This window comes from Polyodon spathula, chromosome 4 (assembly GCF_017654505.1).
Source record: "Polyodon spathula isolate WHYD16114869_AA chromosome 4, ASM1765450v1, whole genome shotgun sequence".
In the NCBI taxonomy this organism is placed as follows: Eukaryota; Metazoa; Chordata; class Actinopteri; order Acipenseriformes; family Polyodontidae; genus Polyodon; species Polyodon spathula.
The window spans coordinates 89,002,637-89,029,718 of NC_054537.1; the positions used below are offsets into that span (position 1 = coordinate 89,002,637).

The following is a 27,082-nucleotide window of genomic DNA, read 5'->3' on the forward strand; positions in this document are numbered from 1 at the left end:
AAAAAAAAAACATTTTGAAAAATTACATTACTTACATAATGGGAGAGGTCAGCTGGCATGAATGAACACAAATGCTTCAATTTGGAAGTTTATAAAAACAATCATTGCAGGGGTAAGTAGATTTTATTTTATAAAACACAATTCTTCATCTCTACTGAGAATATTGCACAATATATCAAACTGTGTGACTGATATCTGTGTTAAGAATCTGAGATTGATATATCAAGGCTGTGGGATCAGTGAGACCTGACTATATAATCTCCTGTGTGTTGTGAACTTATATATAATGTTAAACATAAGGCTTTATTTGGCACTGGGTCTGACCGCCACGGGGGCAGACTGCTTAGCTTTGCATGTCCTGTGTTGGTAATGTTGTTTTTGTATGATTTATAAAAAATATAGGAATTAATAACAGAGAATGCTTCCATAATAAACAGATTTTTAAGTTTTTATCTGCAGAAAAAAACACGAGCTTCCTCTGGACCCCCGCCTAATGTAGCCCCCTCCTTTAGGTAATATTTGTTCAATAATAATCATAAATACACAAAGAAAAGTAATTGCTAAACTGAAAACTTGCTATTTTAATAATTAGCAACAAAGTTTTAGATTTTGCATTTTCAGATAGTGTGGTAGATATAGCTATACAGACTGCTGTTGTTGTTTAAGTTTGAAAATATATATATATATATATATATATATATATATATATATATATATATATATATATATATATATATATATTCAATTACGCTAAAGACGTGGTGGTAGGTATGCGTTATTGTGATTGTTTATATCAGCTATACACAACAAGCAAGGAGCAGTATGTTTGTAAAATACTTTAAACTAAGTTAATGCTGCTAAGTTAAGATGTCTTTCTTCCTTGCCTGACACAGCAAAACCCTGAGAAACTGTGAATAATAACTCAGATGAGATCAAGTAGCATTGAAATGGAAACAAACCATTAAGTAAATCAGATTTTCTGAAACCAAAGAGAGAGATTTATTTTTCATCTTCTCTCGTGCAGTCGACACAAGGCTAATAGGCCTGACAAAGCTTCAGTCACAGAAGGCTGGACTGTGCTTAGGGTGTGCAGCAGTTCTACAGTGGATGGCAGTATTGACTTAATCCCTCTACATGCTCATGCACAACTGATAAATGACTCTGTCTACTCCCATTTTATAAGACTCGTCTAAGACAATACTAACAGTTCAGCAGCCTTTAACCTTTACTTTGGAAAGTATGTTGATATACACAGTGAGCTGTATACAAGTTTAAATTAATAATGTATTTTGCCAGTCATTTGGAAGTGAATTACAAATGGTCCATAGGTCAAGTACTGTTGAAGGAGTTTTGTACACGCTGCTAATATACCGGTGTCAAAGTGTATTAGACACATTTTGAATCTACTCAAGAAATATTGCTACCATGGCCTTCCCAGTCACCTGACCTTATTAAATTGTAAACCTGTGGGATATCATGAAAAAAACAATGAATAAACACCACTTTAAAAACAAGCAAACATTCAAAGAGGCACCACATTTATACACATGAAATATATGAAGGCTGAAAAAGCTGTCCACATATATTTCTAGAGCAGTGAAACAAATAATTTATAAAAAGAAAAATTATTTATCCTTTGAAAAAAAAATCATACTTAATATATATATATATATATATATTTTAAAATCACATAAACCTATTATGTAAACAGCAGTGTTGTAAAATGATTTGCAGAAATGTTATTGCCTTACTAAGGCAAGAGGTAAAAGTAAAAACACATTCTAGTTAAAAGTTCTGATTTATTTTTTTATTTTTTTAACATGTTTCTCAGTGACCAAACAAAGCAAGCTGGGATATGCAGATAGGCTACTGTTTTAGGAGTTCATGAAGTGGACTTGTTTAATATTATTACTGTGCGTAAATGAAGAACATCAAATACATATTGTACATATAACGCAAGTCACGCAATACTAACTAATGTGTACATGATTGCACAGTCTTGCATCAGCTATCGCTGCCGTCTGACTGTGATATATTTGGGATTCAACTCAAACCTCCAAACGTAAGATTGGTATTCTGGAACTTTTCAATATGGCTGCTGTAAATTCTGTATTGCCTTTGAGTGGGATTTTCTGAAAGAAAAAAATGCAAACAAATAATGATGTTATCATATAAACCAAAGTGCTGGTCCTGGAAACAGCAACTGGCCAGATGACTGCGTTACCAGACCCTATATGTAATAGAGTTACATTATTAAAATGAATGAATAATAACAAATAAATACGTTTGGGTGAGTCCCAAGGCAAGTCTCAAGATGAAAAGCACCTGAAACATTTTCAAAGTATTTTTTTCACCGGAAGTTTCCTCAAGCAAAGTTCAGTTGTAGTTCCTCAAGCAAGTCACTTATCCTCCTTGTGCTCCGTCTTTTGGGTGAGACGTTCTTGTAAGTGACTCTGCAGCTGATGTATAGTTCACACACCCTAGTCTTGTAGCTTGTAAAGTGCTTTGTGGTGGTGGGCCACTATGAAAGGTGCTATATAAAAATAAAAATTATAAGTAAAATAGGCTAGGTTAGCCAGTGTCTCTTTAGATGCAAACACCAGTTGTCAGGTTACTAATATATTTTGGATAATCTAGCCTATGCAGATCCTGAATTTACAGTTACATGTTGGTACATGTATGCAACAGGTTCAATGTGGCATTGATTTGTAATTTGCTGAGTGACTAGATGCCCTGTCACTCAAATTAACAATGTGGTGTAAAAATGTTTGGTATTTCTAACATTACATAGAGCCAACATATATAGAGCCAAGCTAAACATCAGACTGACCAAAGGCCACTGGACAAACCATTTTCTGTCTTCACAATACTTCATGCTGTCTCCACTCCCTTGCCAGAATCATTTAATTGATTATATCCCACATAAAAAAAAAAAAAAAATGTTATTGCCCTTGAGAAGTAACCTTTTCCCAAGTAACCTATTAGAAGGTAAATGTGCTGCTATTTCCTGCTCTAAAGCACAAGGCGATTAGGGTTTGTTTTGCCGCTTGTTTGATACGTTGCAAGATCCTTTTATCACGTCTGCTTAGTGATATAAAAAATGTATGTGGACAAAGTGAAACAAAATATAGCTCCGGGTTTATATCATGTAGTGGATAATAGTGTGGAATTATTTTGGAATCATAGCCAATGAAAATAATGAACATGTGACTGGACTCCTTGCTTGTAAAACCTGTCATTGTGTTTTTGTAAACGACAGCCACAAAACTCTCTGCGAAAGCACAGGTGTAGCTCCCTTTCAAATGGTGGCATGAACAGACAGGTATTTTATAGTAAAGTAAGTAGAGATAATTAATATGTTAAAATGTGAAAATATATCTAGACCACTAGAGAAAGCTATCACACTGTATAGTCTGTTGTACAAACTCAATCTGTGGAGAATGTGAGAGTGCGAGAGAGTCAGTCAATGCAAACAGTAGGTAAAGGACAAACACTTGCGGGTTCTGGTCGGGTTGTAAGTCTTATTAAAGTGGGTCAACTTGAGTCGTGGGTAAGACAATGGTGCTGTTGCAGGTTTGGGTCGAAAAGTGGGTCATAAAAATCTGGCCCGCACAGGACTCTGGTTTGTGGAGGCCTACTGTTTGGGACTTTCACATCCAGTTATGCTGTGGCTTTGTCATGTGTACTGGTGACCACAGTCCAAGGATTTTACGCATTTTCATTTAAAAACAAATTATACTGCTCCCTGAACTCATCAACAAAGAAAATGTTGTCTCCTCAACAAATGAACCCCATGTAATAGCAGATGTCATCCATTATGTATGCCATAATGATGCTTGAGATACATTATTTATAAAGTTAAAAAACAAAGTAAAATCCACTACTGTGAAATAAATGGAGCAAAATGATCCCATTATGAAAGCTGAGGTTACTGGCATGGTGAAATTCACAAAAGCCATTATTTAAGACAGCAGAACGCAAACAAAGTGAACTTAAGCCATGCCTTTCAATCTTGGCTATTGCTAATATTATTATACAGTCCCCGGGGCAATCCTCACATGTACAGTACAGAGACTTCACATCCTGGCTCTTTTGATTCTTTTGTACACCCTCCAACCTGCATCGCCAGGAACTTCCTGTCAAGAGCAAGATTTATGAAGCCCCCACCAACAAGGTTAACCCTGCTTTATCACGAGAGGATTTCTTCTTTAAAAAAAAAAAAAAAAAAAAAACACCCACCCCTCGATCCATGGGTCAGCCTCTTCTTGTATTAAAGTTATCTGTTTGTCTTCACAACTGCCGCACACCACATCTCACAGATCCAGAGGGCATGTCTGTCAACTGCTCTTAGGCCTATGGCCACGATCTCTGGCATCTCATCATCCAATACAAACACTGAAGTAATTTTAGCAAATTACATAGTCTGCTAACTGGACATTGCTTCTTAAATGTATTTTCAATGGAATGTTTTATTTTTTAACCCTTTCCTATTAAAAAAAAAAATCACAACAACTTCCAAGTAAAATGAGTTTAGAGCATATTAAAATACGAGTATAATGCAAGTCTCAATTTAATTCAAATAAATTGATTTTGGCTTACAATGCAAATAAAAAACAAGTCAATGGCAATTTGACCATGCTGTTCTGACGTAAACTTTAGTAACTGTCCCCATACAAATCCTAATTGGCACCTGCTGTGAAAGGCAGGTGTGATTGCTCACCCTGTAAACAGTGTGTCTGGATCGTATACAATATACTATATGTGAATTACATTTTTTTGGTTGATTGTTTTCCAAGTGTTTGCCAGATTTATATGAACTAAATTTGAGTTTGTAAAAGGCTAGCATTTTAGGAATATATTATTAAGACCAGCCAGGACTATGAATTGAAGTGTGCACTGAAAATTAGCACTTGGGTTACTTGATGTTCAAGTATCACTTACAGGCATGTTTGGGAAACACTAACACTCAGCACATTTGATAGGTGTGAATTTTCTCGTTGGTGTTGGAGTGTATAAACCTATTTGGATATCACATGATTTACAGACCCAAATAATTTCTTCTGAATTATATATATATATATATATATATATATATATATATATATATATATATATATATATATATATATACAGCTCTGGAAAAAATTAAGAGACCACTGCAATTTTTTCTTAAATCAGCATGTCTACATGTATGGCAGCTATTCCATTCCATTGTCTATGGAATTCCAACACAGGCACACCTCATTCTACTGAATGAGATACTGATTAGGGGATCACTTGAACCAAATCTTATTTAACACGGAAAAGTATAAAAACCACTCCTGTGGTCATCACTATCGTCTTGCAATAGGACCAGCTGGAAGGCAAAACAGTGCTAGTAGTACCTCAAAAGTAATTGGAATAAAAAAAAAACTTATTTTCTTTGCATTATTCGAGGTCTGACAACACTGCATCTTTTTTGTTATTTTGACCAGTTGTCGTTTTCTGCAAATAAATGCTCTAAATGACAATATTTTTATTTGGAATTTGGGAGAAATGTTGTCAGTAGTTTATAGAATAAAAGATTTTTGCAGTGGTCTCTTAATTTTTTCCAGAGCTGTATATATATATATATATATATATATATATATATATATATATATATATATATATGTGTATATATATACACACAGACATGATTTTACTGCAAATGACAATGCCTGATTATCAGTTTAGAGGTAATTTTAACTTTTTAACTTTTTAATAGAGAAATGTTGTACTATATTTGTCACGCACATTCATTTGCAATAGCACCAGTCGAAGTTCAGAGAGCAGTAAGCTCCCCAATCTTTTGGTTTACTCAGGAATCCAGTGCTTGTGATGATGTGGTATTATGCATTTGATTGTTTTTTCTGTATGAAAGTACCTAGAGAATTGAGTGAATGGTCTCCTTTCACTGAGCTCTGAAGGGAGAGGAAACGGGAAAGGTTCATGATGAACTGTCCTTATGCCAACATCAGAACAAAGCTTTCAGTTGCCAAACATTTATTTTTATAAAAGGATTGGTGTGTAAGTTTCCCTAAAACCGTAAAAAATGGGTGACTAAAGGTCAATTATTTTAATGGTGGGAATAGAAATCCAGTATTTTATGTGTTATTTCCTATGGCACTCCTTTACATGGAACTTTATATTCCCATTTGCAGGCCTGTATTAAAAAGTGCTTTACTTGACCTTATCCAACACTAGTGAATAGATACGGTGCCTGATACACAATGAAGGTAACTTGTGACCTTTTGCTAAGCATACAGTTTTAACCCTTTCACTCAAAGCTGGTGTATGGTATTTGCATTCATGTGTAGATCAGATGGAATGCAGTTTTCTGTCTAATACAGTATTCAGCATGTAAGCAAATTTTTATAGTACTGCATTTTCAGTTCTGCACCAGTTTGCTATGAGGTGTGATTACTCTAATGGAAAATACTGAAGTGTAAAAAGTGTATTTAAAATGCTATTAGTGTCATCTTTAAACCTGGTGCCGACAATGTACATAATGATTTTTCTAATGACACATTAGGCAGTTGTAGTAGTAAATGACAGCTCACTATATGATAGGGAAGTCTATGCTGCACAGATGAATTACATATTTGAAAAGAGAAAAGAAAATGAAAGGCACTTCCAACTGGATATTTGATGTTCTCTGATGCCCTGTCACTTGTGTTGAAACTTGCAGTCGGACATCAGCAATGCTGCCTGGTGATCATTAGAAAGAAACTTTTGTTTTTGTTCAGCACTGTGACAGAGAGCGAATGAATCTGAGTCAACAATCTCTCTCCCAACTTATTAGGGCACGGTATAAGAGGAACAGTGAGTCCCGGACTGGATGGTTTGACAGTTCATTCCAGGGTCAGTCGGAAGTCGGCCATCCAAAAAGGGGACGAAGCCACAATACTCAGCGCCTTACTGCGGTAGGCGATGTGTCAGTCATGGATCGGAGAAGGCGTGATTGCACTTGCTACAAAAGGGGGCGGAACTAAAGGTTTATCAGGGGATGTGGCAGAGTGATCTGTTCCTTTGTTATGATTATGGACTGACCTGTAAAAGGAGTACAGATATAAAATAACTGAATGTTTCGCGTTTTGTTTGTTTGTTGTTCAGCTGTCATTGTTTGTCATTGTTATAAAGCTAACACTAGCCAGGAGCTGTCACTAAAGGCCAGCACCGAACCCGGACTACAATGCACCACTGTTTCACAATTGTTGTATAGCATCACCTACACAAAGAGCACTCACTGTTTGGCTAAGTGATCGTGTGTGTGTTGTGTGTTGTGTGTTATTATTACGCCATTATTATTTTGGGACTGAACCCTGTGGTTTAACTGAGCGATCCACATTGGTGTGTAGAGTCTATTTGCAATACTTACTGCTCCAAATCAAGATTAGTTTGTATCTCTGTAGAAACACGAGGAGTCTGTTATTGAAGAACTATAAGAAATAAAGAAGTGTAATTTTCCTTTGAAGGGAATTACAGTTCTATTGAGTAATTCCTCTTTATTTTTATGAAAGCTAATGTGTATTATAATGGTATTTTAAAAAAAGTACACCTTTTAACATAAATTCCAAATGTGTGACAGGACGCATATTGTGAAGTTGGTTATCATGTTATAATCACAGAAGTGTGAAATGAAAAGCATCTCCCCATTCTAGTGTACACAGTTATGCTCCAGCATCAGCACTGTGACTAAACAGTCTTAGCTCTGTGCCTGTACCTGTCTTCACCCAGCATCTCAATGAAACAGAGCCCAAGTTGAAGCCTCCTAGACCACCCAGTGCTTAGGGCAAGTATTGGTCACCTGACTTCATAATTACCTGTATTTAAAAGAATATTTGATCTAATCTACATTTTCTTGTTTAATATCCTATTATGAGTGTTATCTATCACTCTTTATTGTTGTTTGTGCTGAGATCATTATTTAACGATATCAGGAAATTGTTCAGCCTTTGCATCTAAAGCTGGATCACTGACGTGAGGTGGTTAAAATGGCCACTAGGGGCTGTAAAACTGAGATTTTGGATATATTTATTCATTTGCTTACTCATAATGGCCACAGTTGCTGAACTTACACCATCGTGTCCCCTGACTTCAGAATTTTTAGATGCAGCTGCTGTGATGAGAAAAACATGTTAAACCTGACAAATAATAATCTAAGCAAAACCAGCACTATAGAAGTATATGTGAAATGTTACAAAATATTAGTTGTATGGGTTGTTTTAAAATACAGATTTAAAAATCACTAACAGGAAAGGACTGTGGCCCACAACACATAAAATGTTTTTTAAGAGGCAAACCCCACATAACAGGCATTTCAGAACTCATATGTTTTTCTTTTTTTAAATACAAACATTTACCATTTTGAAAAAAATATTGCTTAATTTGATTTCCCTTTTAGTTCTTTGTTATGGATTGCAGTAGTATTTTTTTGAAGTATGTCAATACACCTCTGGGCTCCTGAAAACACCTCTGACTAATAGAGTCCTCTGACTTCTCGGAGAGTCGTTATAGGCGATGCCTTGCAACTGGGTCCCAGTTACCGACCAGGTTCGAGGACGGAACGGCTTATACGAAGCCTTGATGTAAGGAAGAAAAGAGAATCTGAAATAACACAAATAATTGTTAGTTATGGGACTTGAGCACTGAGATTATGAGGGCCACATCCCAGGAGGATAAAGGAGGATGTAAGACAGAGCCTTCTTTCTTGATGCATGATATAGCGCAAGAGCTGCGAAAGAATAGCGTGGCCGGTGGTTCCCTCTGACCACATGAAGAACCTGTGGAGTTACTAGAACTCCAGGTCGAGGAAGTGAGGCTCCGCATCCCCCCAGAGAGGACTGACATAGACATGGAGCATATGAAAAAAGTGAGGAGGAGGATGGAGGAGGAGGAAAAAAGCAAAACACATGGGTTTAAATAGGGAGTCAATAATGATAGGCAGATGAAATTAGGAAGGGGCGAAGCCCTGGCTCACACCCCCCCGAACCCAATTAGAGTTAATATTTCACTTCTAGAACAAGGGAGAGGTGGACCACTGGCTCCTTGCTGAACCTGCACCTGTGAAGACAAACAAAGACCGCTTGCCTATGTATAACATAAAGAAGAGACAAACAAGAAGAAACAAAAAAAATAACAAAAAATAGATGGTTATTGGAACAAGCTATGTGATGGCCATCCACTCGGTGGAGATGAAAAAACCCTTCTATTAGGGGAAAACCTCTGGTGGTCCTGGTGGAGAGGGCACCCCCCCACTCCAGGCATGCTAGCTATAGACGGGTGTGCTGCGGTGATATCGGATGGCAATGATCGGATGTAGGAGTTGACTGCTGAAGACCTGTTTTTGTTAAAGGGGGTGGGGGATATCCTGTTCTGAGCACATGTGTGTGTGTGTTTTATTCATTCAGTCGTATCCGACTCTTGGTGATCCGATGTATAAAGTTCCTCCATTGGTCTCGGTCATTGATGGCATTCTTTAGGTCTTGGAAACTCATGTTCGTATCGTTCTTGACAGCATCCAACCACCTTGATCTTGGTCTTCCTCTTTATCATTTTCTTTCCATCATTCCAAGCATAATGGTTTTTTTCCAGGGAGTCCTCTCTCCTCATTATGTGTCCGAAAGAATTGTGAAATTGAAGTGGTCGATGAGAGATAACAAGTTGTGTTTAGAGATTGATTTTGATACTTGGAAATTGTTAGTGAGCTGACGTTGAATTTGATGGTGTCCAGGGTGATTTCGAGGAATTCTAGTCAGGTTGCTGGGCTGATGGTTTTATCTTCAGAGTGGGACACCTACTGAAGAAAACACAAATTGGAGATTGCTTGAGCAGGGGGTTCTGAAGGAGGGGATATAATCAGAAAGTTGTCAAGGTGATGGAGAAGAAAAGGCACTTGGTATGTGTTAAGATGGATCCAGTAGAGGGCTTCGGACAAGGTGTCAAATATTTTGGGGCTGCTGGGTCACCCAAAGGTAAGTTGGATGGCAAAATAGTATTTGTCTTCCCCACAGATCCTGAACAGGTGGCGGAGGGAGGGAAGATTGAGCATGACTTTAAAAGCATCTGAAATATCTGCTTTTGTGAGCCAGGCACCGTGGCCTGCTGTGTTGATGGATTTAATAGTGTCAGAAACCGTAATATAATGAAGCTAGAATTGATCGTAGGGAATAAGGGCTTTGAGACTGGAAATGGAACTGCCTCTTGGGACAGAAAGATGGATGATTAGGTACTTTTTTTCCTGATATTTTGCTGGTCTCTATTCAGATAGGGCTAATCCTGAAGATGGGGAATGGTGGAGCTGAGAAGGGGCCAGCCATGATTTCTTTTTCCGCCTACCCTTGAATTAGAGACTCAGTGATTCTGGGCTCGGGCGAAGCAGAACGAAGATTTTTGCATGTGAATGGGACAGAAGGGAGATTAGAAAGACCGGTGGAGGAACCAAACTGCAGGCCGTCAAGACAGACAGAGGAAGGAGTTTGAAAAATAGTACTGAGTGCTGACAATGCCTCCTGCTGTGAGCATGAAGTTAATGTGTTTACTATGGACAACTTCCTCTTAGAAGACACAGGTAGAACAAACAGCTCTTACAAACTGTAACCCAATACATTTGCAGAGCACATCTGGAAATTTATCATAGATCATCATTTCCTTTTGTAAATCCAAAAAGTTGTGTGCCTTTTCAGCTCAGAGAAACCCCTAAAGGCCTCTGTTCGCATACAAATAAGATAAAAAACTAACCTGTTTCTACTTAACCCTTCTATAAGCTGAAGGGCTGGAGCTGCTAACTGAATTGTAAAATATATATATTGCCTAGAAACCAAAGATTAATGGCAGCAGTAGTTATTCTTCAGGGTTGTCCTGCCTGTGTATTCTGGAATGCTTATTTGGATACGGCACATGCACAGACAAAATGTCTAAAAAAATCTTTAACAAAGGGTCAATGAAAATATTTAGGTCTTAGATACTATCACAGTATGACAACGGAACTGTAAAAGTAAATTAAATGGTGTTACGCACCCAGACAGAATAATATCTTTTAAAATATTAGTTTTGAACTATTTTCAAAGTCAACAAGGAAGGATATTGCCAAAAGATGATTTACAGCAATATGACCACTTTTGGGAAAAACGTTGATGACATGATCACCCATTTCACTGAAACCTATAAATCAAGCATTATTTATCGGGGGAAAAAACTACTCATCAGTACTTAAGGGGGTGGTTCTAGAAGTTTCCAAAGATAAAAGAATGTAGACTAAAAGTTATTTACCACTAGCCCAATAGGACCAGGCAGAATGGAAGATAACAACATCTGTAATATAGATCATGAGTTTGACATAGCACATAAACTATGATGTACGTTTCTCAAGATCAATATGCTGTTAGGCTCAATGGCACATTTATTTAAACTTATAAAACACCAAACAGAGATGCTGCTCTCTGATTGGTCAATCACACATTCCATCCATTGAAATTGTTTACAAGATCAGCACTGCTGGAGTGTCACTACAAAATATCAATAATTAAATGAGTACACCAAAGGGTAAATAGAAACAAAAAGGAGATGGTGGAACTGAAGAAAATGGGGAGTCCTTGCACCCCTCCCATTACAATAAAGCAGGTACACCTGACGACTTTTCAATAAAAACAACGAGTCAGGAAAAGGATATACAACGCTAAAATTCTGCGAAAAAAAAAACTAAAATCATAACTCCCATATTGAAACAAAGAAATTGTAGAATTATGAACAAGGATTTTAGTAATCCACTCTGTGCTGTACTTTCACTAGAAAAATAAACATAATACCAGAAAATGTACATGTTTTTTAATTATATCCTCTGCACCTCCGACAGCATCACCTACTCACTGGAAATAATGCATATACATGTTTAGCAACAGTTCTTAATAAGCAATCCAATATTCTCCAGTAAAATTGTATTCTATTAGAAAATGTATTAGTTAATATGAGGTCCTTAATTATCGTTATAGTTCAAACTATATTTAATCACTGTTCCAAATCAGTTTTCATTTTCATTCCAGAAACAGTATTCATTTAAAAAAAGGACATTTAATGGCACAAAGCGGGCCTTAATTGATGGAAAGCCCCCTTCATAGGGTTCTATTGCTTAATTAAAATACACATGGGATCAATAGTTATTATTACTATTTGTAATGTAATAGTAGCTCACACACACAGCACCGGTCACCTGATTATTCTTTTTTAAAACAGCAGAAGGACACACCAATTAAATTCATTATAAAGAGTGTAAGTGCTCAAGTAGTGGCTTAGTAAAGCTGATCAATTCAATATGTAGGTTGAAACACAATCATTAACTGAAACAGAAACAGCTGTATAGGAGGAATAAAACTGGGTGAGGAACAGCCAAACTCAGCTAACAAGGTGAGGTTGCTGAAGACAGTTTACTATCAAAAGTCATACACCATGGCAAGACTGAGCACAGCAACAAGACACAAGGTAGTTATACTGCATCAGCAAGGTCTCTCCCAGGTAGAAATTTCAAGGCAGACGGGGGTTTCCAGATGTACTGTCCTCTTTTGAAGAAGCACAAAGAAACGGGCAACGTTGAGGACCGTAGATGCAGTGGTCAGCCAAGGAAACTTACTGCAGCAGATGAAAGACACATCATGCTTACTTCCCTTCATAATCAGAAGATGTCCAGCAGTGCCATCAGCTCAGAATTGGCAGAAAACAGTGGGACCCTGGTACACCCCTCTACTGTCCGGAGAAGTCTGGTCAGAAGTGGCCATCATGGAAGACTTGCAGCCAAAAAGCCATACCTCCGACGTGGAAACAAGGCCAAGAGACTCAACTATGCACGAAAACACAGGAACTGGGGTGCAGAAAAATGGCAGCAGGTGCTCTGGACAGATGAGTCAAAATTTGAAATATCTGGCTGTAGCAGAAGGCAGTTTGTTCACCGAAGGGCTCGAGAGCGGTACACGAATGAGTGTCTGCAGACAACAGTGAAGCATGGTGGAGGTTCCTTGCAAGTTTGGGGCTGCATTTCTGCAAATGGAGTTGGAGATTTGGTCAGAATTAATGGTCTCCTCAATGCTGAGAAGTACAGGCAGATACTTATCCATCATGCAATACCATCAGGAGGCATCTGATTGGCCCCAAATTTATTCTGCAGCATGACAACGACCCCAAACATACAGCGAAAGTCATTAAGAACTATCTTCAGCGTAAAGAAGAACAAGGAGTCCTGGAAGTGATGGTATGGCCCCCACAGAGCCCTGATATCAACATCATCGAGTTTGTCTGGGATTACATGAAGAGAGAGAAGCAACTGAGGCTACCTAAATCCACAGAAGAACTGTGGTTAGTTCTCCAAGATGTTTGGGCCAACCTACCTGCCAAGTTCCTTCAAAAACTGTGCGCAAGTGCACCTAGAAGAATTGATGCTGTTTTGAAGGCAAAGGGTGGTCACACCAAATATTGATTTGATGTAGATTTTTCTTCTTTTCACTCACTTTGCATTTAGTTAATTGATAAATATAATCTATTAACATGTCTATTTTTGAAAGCATTCTTACTTTACAGCATTTTTTCACATCTGCCTAAAACTTTTGCACAGTACTGTATATCATTTCAAAGTGTGTATATGTACATAAACACATCAGAAAGTAACAAAATATGTAGTGGACCATATTCAGGAAATGCCAGTGGAGGGAACAAAAATTGATCTTCTATGTTGTCTCCACAGGTATTTCCGATGAAGTCCATTTAGGCAAGGGATGCATTTTATTTATTTATTTTTTATAAAAAATGTAGTTGTCGTCACCAATGTTAGGTTTTTTTTTTTTTTTTATCCTGGTATTCCCCCCACTTTGGAATGCCCAATTGTTATTTGTATCCGGGTTCACCGCTGAAACCCCCTGGAAACTTTAAGGGTTTATTCCAAGACTTAAGTCACCCTGTTGTTCCTGGTATGTGTCATTTTGTCAGTTGGCTTCATGCATGAGACAACACATTAAAATATATATGGGAATGTTTGTGAATTGGGCATTTTAAAGATCTAGTATCATTGTCAAAAACCGATAAGCCATTGGGTTAATTTATCCCAGATAACACTGCTGTATGTGACGCCAGGCAGACAACATAAGTAGCTACTGTCTGTAAAAGTTAACTCTGGGAATAATAATAGGTGACTTTTATTGGGGAACACCTTACAGGAAAGAATGAAGATGCTAATTCCAAGGATGCAGCCAAAAATGTAAACAAGACAACCTAGCTTTGGGATAGAATTGCCTGAAACAGTTCATAATGCCGAAAAAGTACTGAAAGTTAGGTTACTTGATCCAGGAAGATAGGAAACAGCACAGCAAGGTCCGATACATCTTCCAAGTCTCATACTTATTACAGGCATAATGCACTATTGCACTACTAAATCAGTGCAGATATAACTTGTTGTAATCCTAACACCCTAGTTCACATTGTATTCTAGTAGTATGATTGCACTTACTGTAAACTATACTGTATTTAAATATGAATCATTGTAATTCTGTATTCTCCTCCCATGTGTATGATGCCTATGACCCCCCCCCCCCCCCCCCCCCCCCCCCCTGTGGGAAGCATCCCGCTGAACAGTTTCCAAATGTTGGCAAGTATGGGACAGGTCTACTGAAATTCGTATCATATCGACCTCCATTTTCTCGCTATACTTCACCATGGCTACCACTGTAATCTCTTCTCTGTACTTCACATTGACCTCCATTTGGATGGCTCATTTTTTTCTGTCCAATTACTTTTAATATGAATTGATGTACACTGTCAAGTGCAAAGTGAAGAGTGAAATAATTCTCTCTCAATAACAACCTTAGAATTGTAATATACAGGGTAATTGGATTAAAAAAAAAAAAAATTTGCTATGGTGTTGGACCGCCAGGATGGCATTATTTTTTTTTTGTACTGTACTATAAAAGTACTACAGTATAAAAAGCAACATAGCATGGGAAATAAACACTGTACCGTGGGACAAACTGTGAACCCAGTAATAGCTGAAGCTCACTCCAAGGAAGGTCAGCCACCAAGTCCAAGGGGAGTCCTCTTTAGTTGTTCCAAACATAGATCTATATAGACAGCTCCAAATGTTTTGCCAAGACTCTAAAAACAATGAAAGAGGTTTTTGTTTTACTTTGAAGACATTTAACAATGTCTAGAAATATTAAAAATGGATGTAGGACATCCTTTTTTGGTTGTGAAAGGTGCTATATAATTGCAATGTTGTTGTTATAATAACACATTGGGTTACTGTAGATTTGTCTCAAAGCCTTTCACTTCAATTTAACAAAAAAAGCACCAAATAAGTTACTTACAGTACTAAAACATATACTGTAGTAAACAAAATAGATACTTTTTTTAGGGGCATGTAAATTGTCATAAGTTTTTCTTTTTTATTGTTTGAAGAAAAACTTGTTTACTCACGCACTTGTATTTTGAACAACTTAGAACTAAATACTACAGTGAAAATGATCGGACACTGCACATTAGCTAATGTTTTGAAGCAGTGACTCGCCAGAAAGGTGTCACACTGGAAGATATTCAGCAAACTGGTTAAGCTCTCCAAAGATCACCTGTTATTCTCTCCTATTCACAGAGATAAGCTATCAACCATTTACATACCGAATGTTCCAACTCTTTAATTATATTTTGTCCTTGCCGGGTAAAACACTGGAATTTATTTGTATTGGCAACCTAAAGAGTGGAGATGCATTTACTGTCAATATCTATAACCCAGACAGCATTAAGCATAATAATAATAATAAATAATAATAATAATAATAATAATAATAATAATAATAATAATAATAAATTGCAAATACTGTATCAAGAACAGGTGAGGGGTCTGTTCCTAACAGCAATGTACCTAAGTGTGGCACTAGTTAAGTACAAAATGGCGGCCTATTACAAAACACTTTGCAAATAGGGCATCAATAAAAGTGGGAAATCATATAAAAACTTTCAGCTAAAAAGGTTTTGTTTGAAATCCAGCTCAGTTTCCTGTACAGGTGCAAACCTATGCACAGACTCCCAATTTAATTCCCCGTCATCAAGTTACTGCATACTGGAAGTGACAGAAAACAGCACCTAACGGTACATGCAGTGCAATGTCAGTTTCACTTTTATTTTATGAGACATGGGACCTCTGCTGGATCCTTCCAGATAATTTGGGGCTTTTCTTGAATTTCATGGTACCTTTTTTTTTCCCTTAGGTAGAGTGCTTACAATGCTCCCTGCCCTAAGGTTATAGAACGAGACGATTTCACTGTGCCTTCCTGGAACCCCACAAAAATTCTGGATTTCGATTTTGTGTGACTCCTTAAAGATGAAACTCCCACAAGCAGGAGCTGCACTGACATCCATGTAAATACTACCAAGTTGAGCATGTGTTGTGCTGTCTGATTAGAACTAATATACTGTACTTCTGTAATAGACAAATAGGCCCATACTCATAAAACTTACTATCTTCTTTATTGTGCCAGTAATAGTGTTTAACATCACAGTATTTCAGTGGGTGATGCATAAACGTCATTTACCGTCAAAAAACATTGCTCATCGCAAAGTTAGAATAATTTGCCTTTAGAGACCAGTTTTCTCCTTAGCATATTATTCGTCTGATTCATAACCTAATTACCAGCATCATAATTGACACTTGCCTCAGACCAGGCAGAGAAGGAAATGTGTACATGTATTTAAGCCAATGGTAATAATTTTTTTTTCCAAAAAAAAGTTTGTTTAATGATCTAATAATTAAGTAATTTAAGTATTTTGTTATTTGTAACGCACATTAAATTGCATTGTTAACTCGTCTGAACAGGAAAACAAATCACAATTGTAACCTATTCGTTGCTCTAAGAAAATGTCAGGCTTCAGTGTGCTTGTGTGGAACATGATCCTCCCAGAAAAGTGAGAAAACCCTGCAGATTTAATCTGTGACTTGCTCTGTATTATTCTGATGATGTGATTCATGGCATGTATTGATTTAAGAGGAGCACAATTATTCACCTTTTTGGAGAATTAAAATGTACTGAGGAGTTGAACTGCTAGAAACAAGGCGGTCCTTGTATTAATGAGTATTAAATCAGTGCATGATAAGGATTCTGATGTTGGTGAGTTTTGCACTCTTCTCTGGTTAAGAGAACACCCCTCGGGAAGCAAGCAAATGTATACCTGAAGTGTTCACATGGAGGTTCGGTGGCTATCAAGAGAAAAGGTTCTCAATCGTGTCTGTGAACTTCAAAATCAGCTCAGTGTTTCTGTTACAAAAGAAATCTGTCCTGGCAGAAGTGTTAAGTGGTGATCGAATTTATATGGTTGCATATCTTGCTGATATTTTTTAGCTGAGGCAATGGGAGAAGGAACACTTGAGCCAGATAAAAGAGCAATGTTGACGTGCACTGTGCCGAACCATCTTGCTTCCCTCTTCCCTCTTGAAATTCAATAAGTACTTTCCAAAAGCTGAAGACCATCACATCGGAAGCGAATGGATATGCAACCCTTTCATCATGCACGAGAACATCGTTTTGTCATTTGGACAAGCAGTGCCGTTTCTAGGCATAAGAGACTGCTTAGTGCCCCGGGCCGCTAGGGGGGCCCCTAGCAAATAAATAAATAAATAAATAAATGTTCTTTTAAATTGATTTTCATAAATGATCACAGTGATCAGTTTTCAAAGAATTTACAGATTTTGTTTGTGAGATGGCCCAGAGCCATCATGGTATCATGCATCATTCATGCATGCGCTGGACATCTGCCACCTGTGGCTGCATTGCGTTTGGTTTGCCTGGTAATGTTTGGATGTGGGAGAAAAGATCAGCCTCTGGTAGCTTCTTTGAGGATTGCGATTGAAAAAGATAAATACCAATACCAATCTGGTGTGAAGAAGCGTAAAATGAGAAAAACTGAAGGAAAACAACAAGAGAAAGGTATTGTATTATTTGTATTATTATTTTATATATTTGCTTCGTTTTTATTGCTGTAGCTTGCTTGCATACTGGCCATGTCCAGACATAGCGTCCATTGAGGTAGCCGAGGCCCTCGGTAAAAATTGGCTCAATTCTTAATTGTGAAGACCAAAATAATAGTAAAATAACTCCCCACTTTTTTTTTTAAGAGTATGTCAAATTCGTGCCACAAAGAAGTTTCTCATTAGTCAGTTTCTTAGGTTACTCTGTACTCTGGTTTGCAGTGCAGCACTAACATGAAATGGAGAAAAAAATAACCAATTACACATTTCTTTCTGAAGAAGCCAACTCTTGGTAAGAATCAATGTTAAGTGAATTTATCATTTATGCTGTTATTTTCCCCCTGTGCAATGTGATGTTTAGCTGCAATACATTTTGATAAATCTTTTTTGTTTTCATGTAGAATGTTTTGACGCCAGCACAGCAAAAATCCAAATACCTATTTTTATGATGACATTAAATGTGTGGCTAAACTGGGATAGCTGGCTGTATGTTTTTTTTTTTTTTTTTTTCGTAACTTTAACTAGACAGTCAGCTCATCCAAGTATCGCCCTACCTGCCATAGCATTGCATTTTATTATAGCATAGTGGCTGTGTATTTGCATCTATAGCGACCCAGCCTGTGCGCTAAGCAGCACCAGGGCCTCTGCGACCAGTTTCCCCTGCCTGAAGTACTGTACTGCTTCCTATCAGCGATTTATATTGACAAAAGAATATCAGAATTGAATGAGAAACTATGTGCTAAACTCATTCAATGCATGAGTCAGTGTTAGCACCAGTCCTATCAGTCAGCAGCAGTTACCAGTCCCAGCAGTGTAAGGCAACTTAAGTAGGAGTGAACCAAATGCAAGTCAATAAAGGTATGAACCCATCTACTTATTAATACTGATGTTATATTCTTGCCCTTTTAAAATCACATATTTCTGACAGCGTGAATATGGTCATTTTAGGTTTTTGTGGTTTTGCTGGGAAACAGTTTTAATCTTTGAAATAATATGGGCCATCAAATTTTAAAATTAACATCACTTAATATTGCTTTGCAGTTTGCATGAACAGTCTCCAGGCTTTATAAGATGACAACTTTTACCTTTGTAACATGAACAGGATCTGCAAGAGGTTTGTTCAACTGTTTTTTTTTTTTTTTTTTTTTTTTTTATCTCAGTAAAAATCTAAATGTTTATTTGTACATTGTATGTTTGCTTGTACATATGTGCGCTCATACAAATGTTTCAAGACAGTAGGCTTAAGCCTATGTTGGTTTGATGTCGTGCCAAGTGGAGTGGGCTACAGTGAGGGGGGGGGGGGGGGCCCAAATCAAATCCTGCTTAGGGCCCCCAAAAGGCCTGGTGACAAACTAATTGAATTGTTCAATGACGACGGCCTGAAGGCAATCTCTGAGCAACACAGCTCGCTGGCTGCATTTTGGATCAGAGTGCAGCTTGAATTTCCAGAGCTAAGTGACAACAAGCTGAAACACCTGGTCATACTTCACATCAACATATCGTTGTGAGGCTAGGTTCTCAGCTATGACAGCAATTAAAACAAAGGACAGAAACTGTGTGGACATCCAAAATCCTGTGCGAGTGGCTCTGTCCACAATTCAACCAAGAATCGAGCTTTTAGCAACAAGAAAACAAGCTCAAGTTTCGTATTAATTCACCAAAGAATTGTGGTGAGTTACAGTAAGTTTCAAAGTTAATATTGTTTTTTGATTAGCAAATAAAAATGTACTTCAAAGTTATCTTAATTGTATTTTTTTTAAAACTTAATAGGGGCTGGGCCGTAGAGAGCTGACTAATTTAAAAGCCAGCCCACAGAATCAAAAAGGTTGAAAAGCGCTGCTCTATACCGTAGCGATCTATGCATTTGTGTTTATGTACCTGTAAAAGGGAGAGATCTGTGCTGACTCTGCTGGCATGTTCACGGGCTGCAGGAAGAGGGCGACAGTCGTCTAACAACCGCCTGTGAGTCATGGCAGTGACACGGGGAGGTGGGAAAGTGGGTGTGTGGACTTTTCCCCTCTCTGAATGGCTGAGAGGCGAGTCTTGGCAGATTGCTAGCCCTGTAAAGAAGTGCTCTGCTGTTTCCTCAGGTCTGCCCACTTAGACGCAACGAGAGTGCGGAAGCTCTGATCCAGGACCGGGAATCAGGCGAAACAAAGAGTTTCATAGCGAGACAGAGAGAGCGGGGAACCCTTGGGCAGACCCCAGCGTATTGTGAAAGAACAGGCTAGTTAGCCTACAGAGTAGGACGGTGATCCGGGTCGTGCGGGTAGCGACGACCGGGATAACGCTGCAGAGTGCAGCACCTTTTATTTGTAGTTTTATTACTGTTTTATTTTCCATTGTTCTTTTCGCCTTCTGTTTTCAATATTATTTCTTTGAGCACCTGCGAGTGCACTTGCTGTTCACGTACCAGCTGTGGTATTTCCGTGGTGCTGTCTATCATTGTTGATAGGCAGCCCACGGTCAACGGTGCCCTCTGCCGGAAAAAGCAAGAACTGTTTGCAAATAAAACTGGGCACCTGTGTGGTGTTTTCAAGTACACCTGTCTGTCTCCTAGTCAGTGAATTACCCACACCCCTTCCACAGTACCATTTAGTGTTTGCATACCCTTTGTGTTATTCCCTCTGCCATTGCTTGTTTAACTTTTGTGTGTCTTCCTGTACCATTTAACCTGCTGTTAGTTTGTCTGCCCTAGTCTGTTTCCATTGGGGTGGGCTAAGCCTATAAGGAGGGTTGCAGTGCCGTTCAATGGTGTGGTTCCTGACATGCAGAGAAGCAGAAAGAGCAGTGGTCTCTGAGTGGATGTGGAGATAGTGTCCGATGAGCAAAAAGAATTAAACTGAAAGCAGCGTGTCTTCTCCATTTCATGCCTCAGGTGAAACGTTACAATACTTTCTTGTGCTCTACAAAGGAAATGTGTGATAATCCTTTTTTTCCTCCACCAAAAGTAAAATATCACGAACTGTGACAACACATTACATTTCTAATTTCAAGAAGGCATGTGCATATAAGTTATATAAAAAATTACATATTTTTTTAATCAAATCGTATATTGCGCCTACCCTAACATCTCACTCGCGTCCAATACCTGTGTGTGCAATTATTATTATTTTTAAAACTGACATCTCCATATTTCGGACAACCTGCCTGTCTCCAGACAACCGTTATATGCCATTGACGTCTTAAGTAGGGGACACGGCTCATTTGCATACGTCTGACATTTGGTTAGACACAATCTCTCGGTAACAATCTGTGATGGCAAATCACATCTACACCAATTATTGTCCGGTAAAATAACCAATCAGTAGTTTTATACTGTAGATTATGTGTTAAATACTGCCAGGTATTTTTTTTTTTTTTAATGGCCGGAAATTACCACCACCTTTTATAAATAAGGCCCGTAATATCAGATGTCAATCCACTTTTAAGATAGTTTTACAGGAGAGTTTTATACTGTAAAATACCTCCGAGAGAGAGAGAGAGAGAGAGAGAGAGAGAGAGAGAGAGAGAGAGAGAGAGAGAGAGAGAGAGAGAGAGAGATTAACAGCAATACTTAGTCTGGATCGGTCACCTGCAGAAAATGAAGTGATTCCATCATTAACCCTGATGGCAGGCTGCTCATTCTTAACCCAGCTCAGGAAGAACTCAAGGGGCCACCATTTCGATAAAGAAAGGGATAGCCTAGAAGAAAACACAGTAATATATGATTAACACAAGAAAATAAACAGCTTGTATTCTGTAATGCATTTAAACTAGATATGTTTGTAATAGAGCAGTCTTATTCTACAGTACAAGAAAACAAGTCTGGAGTACCTGTTTTTCTGTGTCCAATACTGCACACATTTTTTTAAAGAGTTCACGGGTCTGTGACAGGATGTGAGTGGTTGCGGTGCAACAAACACAATGTCCAGACAGGATCCCAAACAATAATATATATACTCTGGCTGACTGTGTTTACCCAGCGGAAGGCGGAGCACTGATGTAGATGCTTCCCCTTTGTACCCGGAAACTTCCTGCAATCAACCCGTCGCCACGGTTTGTCCTCTAGAGAGCTGCCCCACAGCTGATTGCAATAGAGTCCTTTCAGGTACGTACAACAACACACTCCCCCTAATATGGTCACCTTCCAGTTTCTGCCTACCGTCAAAGTGGTCCATCTAGGAGGAAGCCTACCACCAACCTTACACAGTGCCCTTTCTGGTCGGGAGGGAAATTTACAGTTTGAATCCTTTCTCTGTCACTGGGTCTTCATATAAAACTGGCTTTGCTGATAGTTGAGTGCTGATAGATACTCATAGTTCTGCAACCTAAGTTAAACTAAAAGACACTGTTCTGAAACATCCAATAAATACATATTATGCTCTAAAAAAAATGGTCAGGAGATTTTGAGAAACTGTGAGCTTTGAATGAGGCTTTGCATGGCAGAGTACAACAGATGTACAGCAGATGTTCTTGCACTTGTTTTTTCCAGATATAGGGAATAAAGGTAGTGTGCTGTATATTAAGCTATTCATAAAGAAAACATTATAGAGATGGGATTACTGCACTAGGGTTAGTTTGAAACCTGTGCCCCATCTTCAAAAATGATTGGGGCAAGACATGGAGCTAAAATCCCTTTATAAGACAAAATCTGATTGTGCCCACTTAGTGCCCCATAATCAGGCACTAGCAACCTTTCCCTTAAAGTTAGTTCTTTGCCCTGTAGTCAAAATGAGGCCCAATAGCAAGAAAGACAGATTTCTGTCTGTGTTTTACTTCAAACCTCTTGCTTCAGTAGAATCAGGCTTTCAGTGACAAGCTGCTGTGGAATGCTGTCAATGCAAGCCTTTGTAAAGTCCCTGTATATCAGAAGTGGAAAGTATATCGCAGAATATGGCCATTTGAAACGAACGTCAATTACAGAAAGATTCTACTTGTCATTTAATGTCTTGTCTAGAAACATTTAATTGATGCGCAATATTAGAATTTCTTACGTAATGCACTCACCAAAGGCATTCAGCTGTAGTACATGTTCAGCTGCAACCACCGGTCAAATGCAATTACAGTCAATTGCTGTAATTTAACATATTAAAACATTTTAGTTTTTTCCCAATTCAATAATGGCATGTAGAAGAGCCTGTAACTTAAACGGATGCATCTTATTTGGCAATAAGTTAAAATTATTTGTAATTTATGCAGCTGTATTCCCAGTTGAATTTCTTCAACAACAAAAAGAAGTACTTGTTTACAATAGAATGCAAAAAAAAGAAACAAATTAAACTGTACATGTCCTTAGGTATAATGCATATTTTATAGAAGAAGAATTAATCTAGAGTGAATGTAACATTACAATCTTAATGCAAACATTAGAAAACAGTTTATGTGTCACGTATCTTATTTTTTTCATTAAGAAAAAGAAAAAAAAAAGTTAAACTAATCTGCAAGATTTCCAGTTTGATTTTACCTAATTGGAAATGTGTATTGTTTCCTAGTACACTTACAGAAGCATACAGATTGTAGAAATAATGTTAGCCTTTCGATCGTACTGTACAGTACATTAAAAAAGGATTAGGATTGATGCTGTAGAGACTACAATATTGTATACATCTACAGCCGATTCTGCAATAACTTCTTGTGCTTTTCTGAACATCCCCACCCAAAATCTGGACTAAACTGGGATCATTCCAAAACTGGTTTTCAGAAGCAAATAATCACAAGATGTTAAACATTATTTATCTCACTAAAACACCATACGTTCTTGCAATTTATTCTGTAATAAAAATGGGTTATTACAACCATGCCTGGGTTTTAATTATGACACTTTAATGCATTGTTCCATCTCATGCAAAAAAGTTTATAGCCATTAAAAATGCTTACTGTCCAATAACAAGCACATGTATTGACTAAGGAAGCAGTGTGCCTATTGTGAGGCACAGGACTGAAAAAGCCAATGTTTAACATCTTAAAACAACAAATCAAGGCCCAATGTACTTGTATTTGCTACAAACAACACACCCAATATTTATTAAGGAATCAAGAAGCAGTCACTCTCTTTCTTTAATTAACATTAGAACCGCCAATTTTGCATTTAAAATGTTAATTACTCTTCCGTTGTAAATTGTATGTGTATGTACATTTTTTACTTTTCCTAAATATATGAATTTAACATCCTGACGGCGTTTGATAGCCAGAATCGCAAAAATGATAAAGTTATAAACAGTTCTACCCAGAACCGCCATGTGGGTCAATGTGACCCATGCATTACAATACGTGTCTTTTTTTTAATATAACATAAAATATTCTAGACATGCCTCCTCCTCCTAGCACACATTTTTTATCTTTATTTTTTTTTATTTCAAACCTTTGTTTGTAGACTGACTAGATTAGATTGCCATGATTGTGGATTTGTCAAGATGCCAACTCAGTGAAAGCCTAGTTGCTTATTTTTCAATGTACCTGGGAGACAACAGAACTGCAGTGTGATGTTTCCCTCCAGGTCCTACTGCTCCTCTTTGCTCAGCCTGGGCAGGTCCTGCAGCAGCATCTCCAGGTCTGCTGAGCCGCACTGTTCTTTATTGTACAGGTCCTGGTAAAAGTTCAAAACCGCCACACTAATGTCCTCCTTGCTGAACAGTTATTTGCCACAGGGCAGTCAGAAACAGAGCAGCCGCTTACTATTGGCTTTCTTTTTCTCTAAGTCGAAGAAGAATTTGCTCGGGGCGTCCATGTCTCTCAGCTCTGTGAACTGGGAGTGCACCTGTGCTCCCAGCATTCTCTCCTCCAGCAAGCTGCTCAAGGTGGATCTCCGCTGCCTCAGGGTATCTTGTGCTGTCTCACTTGAGTCACTATTTGTTTGGCTCTCTAACACAACAATCTCTCTCTCCAGTTCTGTCATGGCTGCATTCCGTGACCTGGTTGCATCCAGAGTGTAATGCTGACAAAAAAATCGAATCTGCCCCTTACCCCAGAATGGAGGGTGCTGTACAAGCCTCCCCTGGATAAGAGAGCAGGAGATCTGCAGTAGACTCACTCATGGCATCCTGGCCACAGGCAGACTCCTCCATACAATTGACCACAGCATCAGATCGTATTGCGTTTTCTGTTTGTAGGAGGAAACTGTTCCATGCGTACAGTGACTGTGAGAGGCTAAAGCCTCTATTCCAAGTCCTCAGCAACCTGTTGCAGATGCTGGGAGTACCTTTTACTTGGGTGATGTTCATTTTTGGGGTCTCCTACAAGCAGAAGCACAGCAATGTCTGTATACTAATTAATTTTCTTCTAGGGCAGGCAAAGCCAGCTTTTCTGACGTCCCGAAAAAACAGACTGCAGGCTAAGGGCTGATAGGTAGTGAGGCTGTTCAGAGTGCAGGTGGTGAGCAGGCTCAGGGTGGATTTCACCTATTTTAAATTAATTAGTGACCTACAAGGCTTCCAGGAGAAATTGTGTATGGAAGAAGCTGTCTGTTTGGTGAGTGAGGAAGGAAAAGCTGTTTTGATTTAATTTAAAAACTTTTTGTGTGTTTTAATGTATTTCCGACAGTTGTTTTCGTTTGCTTTTTGTTTTAAAATCAGTTTTTTTAAGGTAAAAATAGTGTTTTTTAGGGTTTTTTGCTGATGTGCTAGAGAGGTTTTGGCTGATCCCCGAAGCAAGCACGAATCTTAATTTCATCTTTTGTGGGTTTACCCCAATTGTTTGAATTTGTGACAGATTTTAATATGAAAATAAAGGACCTTAAAAGTCAAAGTCTCGGTTTCAGGTGTAACCAGAACCTCACGACTCGTCTCTCAAAGTTTTTTTTTTTTTACTGTATATCTTGTATTATGCATTTCTCTGCTTTTTAAGTATTATGTATTTACTGCATCTTGTAAAGCGCTTTGTGATGGTGGTCCACTATGAAAGGTGCTATAGAAAATAAAGACTGATTATTTGAATGTCGAGCAGTAATGGATATCGCCCAAGCTCAGCTCTACAAGCATTGTTTGAAGCATTTCTGTACAGAATCGCAGGTGCATAGTAGAGATCTTACCCTTTTTAGTTTTTTGTAGGTATTGTCTAGAAGATGGTTTAAGGTGTAAATATGGTCTGTAGTTAGGCAGGAATCTTATTTGTCTTTTATGTAGTATATGTTTATCTTTAGGAACTGTAATATATAGTTTTTGATGGCACAATATAATTTACCCATGTTGCTGCTGACACACACACACACACACCTCTGTAATTGTTTGGGTCTAATTGATTACCACTATTTTATATTTGAGACCTTCAGACCATATTTTTGGAAAGTGTCCAGATTAGAAAACTAAATTGAATATTTTTATCAATGCCCGCTGCAGTCTGAGTGTGCTGTATTTCAGCATCTCATTTAGGATCATGTCTGTCCCTTATGATTTCCCTGGCTGTAGTTTATGTAGCTGTTCTTTGATCTCTTGTAGAGTTATAGGAGTGTCCCAAGATGACTTAGTAGTCTTTGATGGTCGATTCTAGTGTGTGAAGTTTGTCTACGAACCCTGCTTTGGGTATTGCTCTGAACAGTTGTTTACAGTTTTTCCAAGTGAAGCCACAGTGAATAGGTAGATCAGTAAATCATGGAGTTTGTTCCACTTGCTCTAGAAAGAGTTACTATCCAGTGTTTTGTTTAGACTCTTGTTTTTTTCTGCCTGGCGGTTGATTTGGACTGTCACAGTGTATGCTGGTAAGCAGCTCTGAGTGCTGGGTTGTCAAGGTCTCTGTGTTCTGGTTTGATATTTCGTAGCTGTTTGTGGAGAGATTTACACTGACTATCAAACCAACATTCTTGTGTCTCAGTTTGTTTTTTACAATGTTCTTTGTATTTTTTATTATGTGTCAATTATTTATTTGCTGTGGTTTTTAAAATGTTATTAATATCTTCAATAGTCAGATTGATGTTTTCTGTAGTTTGGACACATTTTTTCTGAAGGATATAATTTATTAAGGTTGTGATTTCATTGCTATTTAAAGCCATCTCATAATGTGTCTTGCTGTCTTGTGTCCATTTGAATTTGGAAGGGAGTGTGTGTAAGTAGTGGGGAGTCTTATTATCTTTTACTGTTTTAACAGAGTGTTCAA

The 27,082-nt window shown here is 38.1% G+C and overlaps 1 pseudogene; it reads right to left on the bottom strand.

Moving 5' to 3' along the window:
* Positions 1 to 24,890, bottom strand: part of LOC121314004 — a 44,760-nt pseudogene extending 19,870 nt beyond the window's left edge.
* Positions 24,891 to 27,082: the final 2,192 nt, after the last annotated feature.